This window comes from Physeter macrocephalus, chromosome 2 (genome assembly GCF_002837175.3).
Source record: "Physeter macrocephalus isolate SW-GA chromosome 2, ASM283717v5, whole genome shotgun sequence".
Taxonomy (NCBI): Eukaryota; Metazoa; Chordata; class Mammalia; order Artiodactyla; family Physeteridae; genus Physeter; species Physeter macrocephalus.
Genome location: NC_041215.1, coordinates 7,776,298 through 7,779,739, shown reverse-complemented (window position 1 = coordinate 7,779,739; position 3,442 = coordinate 7,776,298).

Genomic DNA, 3,442 nt, shown 5'->3' with positions numbered 1-3,442 from the left:
GTGCCGTTTATTGCTCTGAGGTCTTGTACCATCCTATATTCCCCATTTGGCTTAACAGCTGGCAGAACAGGAGCACTGCACGGAGACTGGCAGGACACCAAGAGACCATGCCTTAAGAATTTATCTATGAGGGGTTGTAAACCCTTCTTTGCTTCCAGCTTTATGGTATATTGTCTTTTGTTAGGATAGGCAATTTCTGGCCTAAGGCTAATTCTTACAGGTTGGGCATTATGGCCCTTCCAGGGATTCCTTTGTCGCATGCTGAAAGGTCCACTGCCTGTAGAATATGGCTGGGAATAGGACCTTGCTCTTCTGGCTGGTCCGTCTTAGTCAGAGTTAAGATAAGGGGTGGCTCGGGGCCTCCTAACTGGAGTATGGTCCCAAGGGAGCCCAGAAGGTCTCTCCCCAGTAGTGGGGTTGGACACGCAGGTACAACTAAAAAGGCATGTGAAATTAACCACTGCTCAAATTGGCAAGTGAGAGGCCCAGTAAAGTAATGGGTGCGAGGCTTTCCGTCGACACCAGTCACGATACAGCTTTTGGAGGAAGGAGGTCCAGTGTGAGAAATTAAGACAGAGTAAGTGGCTCCTGTATCAATTAAAAAAATGATTTTCTTATCTGCCACATCAAGGACTAACCGGAGCTCCTTGACGGAGATAGATATCTTGTTGGGGGGAGGTGCCAGAATCCCCGGGCTGCCTCAGTCGTCCAGCATGGCCATCTCGGGAGTGGGCCTTCCCCTTCGGGACGGAGGGCAGTCCCTCTTCCAATGACCTGTTTGTTTACACACTGGGCATGGCCCAGGGGGCTCTTTCTGGCAATCTCAGGCCCAGTGGCCAGTTGACCTGCATTTGTAGCACTCCCCCTTGTTGTTCTTACCTCCAGACTGATAGTTCGACTTTTCTTGGCCCCCTTGGGTTATCCTGAGGTCGCAAGCCATGGCTGACAGCAACAGCTATCAGTTTTGCATGAGCCCTGCCCTGTCTTTTCTCATGTTGGGTTCTCTCTTCTTCCCCAGCTTTGGGGTACAGTTATTAAGTACCCCAAAGGCCACAGCTAGGAGTTGGGGCATGGGGGCTTGTGAGCCAAATTGTAACTTGTGGAGTTTCTGTCTAATATTACGTGCGGACTGGCTGATGAAGTGTTGTCCCAGAAGGGACTGACCTTCGGAAGTGGAGGAATCTATGTTGGTATACTTTTTTTTCTTTTAATTTCTTTATTTTATTTCTTTATTTTTTTGGCTGTGTTTGGTCTTCGCTGCTGCATGTGGGCTTTCTCTAGCTGCAGCAAGCGGGGGCTACTCTTCGTTGTGGTGCACGGGCTTCTCATTGTGATGACCTCTCTTGTTGTGGAGCGCTGGCTATAGGTGCGTGGGCTTCAGTAGTTGTGGCACGTGGGCTCAGTAGTTGTGGCTCACGGGCTCTAGAGCACAGGCTCAGTGGTTGTAGAGCACGGGCTTAGTTGCTCTGCGGCATTTGGGATCCTCCTGGACCAGGGCTCGAACCCGTGTCCCCTGCATTGGCCACTGTGCCACCAGGGAAGTCCTCAAATTTCCAGTTCTTAAGGATACACTCCAGAGGTGTCTCTTCTGGCTTGGAGGGGGATCCTTTCGTGCTGAGTAACCTTCAACTGAGAACACGAGAGTACTCCTAGAATGGAATCCGGTGTCCTGGAAACATTTACCAGGAGGCTTTAACCTGAAGGGATTCAGGGCGTCCCCCAAATTCCCTTCGAACCTGATGGGGTTTCAAGCGACCTCTCCTCTCCCATCAATTTTTGACCAGACGTCTCTGGCCTTCCTTTGTACCTTGTGCGAGGTACAGCACGGCCAGAGAAGGGCTTTTGAATCAGTGCAGACCGGTTGCCAGGGCTTTCCTTAAGAGGGATCCCTTATCTACAGAGCTTATGTCCTATGATAAGTCTTCCAATGCTGGGGTGTATTCCTCGCGACTGATCATCTACAAAGTTTGTAATTCGGGCTTCTGGGTAGAGGCCAGCCCGATAGGCTGTCTGTAGCAGTGTGTAGGCTGTCAAGGCCTGGAGTGACGGGGCTGATAGATGCAAAGACAAACCCTTGGAAAAATTGGAGTTGGGCGCTGTGGAAGATGGCATGGGTTTCAAGGCTCGAGGGCCGGGAGGTATAGAAATTCTCATAGTAAATCTCTGGGCATTGAGTGAGGTGAGAGACTAGACAACAGAAGAATCCAAAATCCTTTGCCCTATCTGTCTGGCAGCTAAGATAGAATTGGGAATTGTCTGACACAGGCAGCACTGGGTTTGGCAGGGGCGGGGATGCAGTTTAGGAATAATATCCAGGAAATCCTTCCCTAAAAGAGCGCGGAGATACGAAGTGAGAAAGAAACCTTGTTGTGCGAGTAAGGTGGGAAGGAAAGGCATAGTGGATGGTTCCTTACAGGACAGAGAGAGGGAGAGCAAGAGAGAGAGAGACCCCTGGGGCTCCTGCACAGTCGGAAATCACATTTCCACCACGTCCCAAAGGACGGTGTCAGCTGTCACCCAAGCGTTATTTGAATCTGCATGGCCTGGGAAATTCCCTTGCTACCCCCTATGTTGTTGGGGGGAGCCACGAGGCTGTGAGCGGACAGAGCAAGAGTGAAAGTCAGGGGCCTCAAGCCACAGCTGGGTGAACCCGCGGTTTACCTTGACTTCCCGAATTCCTGGGTTTTGGCACCAAATATGATCACGGGTGGCCTTGGCCTGCAGTGGCTTGAAGCAGGATTTCAGTTCCTGGCCAGTGATTGAGGTCGGGTCCCGGCAGTGAGAGCACCGGATCCTAGCCACTAGACCGGTGGTCAGTGACAAAGCCCTGGCCGTACGGCTCTGCAGAAAAAGAATCCCCACAAAGACGGAAAGTAGTGAAACAAGTAAAGTATTTATTAAGAGAAAAAAAGAGTACAGTATGTGTGGATAGACACATGGGTGGGCTCAGAGAGAGAGTCGCACCCTCATGGCAGCTTGAATCACTTTTATGGGGCATTTCTTCCATGTTTCCTTTGACCAATCATTTTGATTTGCCTGGTTCAGAGTCCATATTTGGTGTATCTCAGGATTTTCCCATGTGTGCATGCACATCTCTTAGCCAAGATGGATTCTACTGAAGAGGCCTATGGGTAGTGAGCATTAGTTGCCATCACTTAGCATCACTCCCCTTTTGACCTCCAAGGAGCCTTTCTGTGCATGTATAGTTGGGGAGGTCTCCTGACTTCAAGAATGAGGAATATAGGGACTTCCCTGGTGGCGCAGTGGTTTGGAGTCCGCCTGCCAATGCAGGGGACATGGGTTCGATCCCTGTTCCGGGAATATCCCACATGCCGTGGAGCAACTAAGCCCGTGTGCCACAAATACTGAGCCTGTGTGCCACAATTACTGGAGCCCGCGTGCCTAGAGCCTGTGCTCCGCGACAAGAGAAGCCACTGCAATG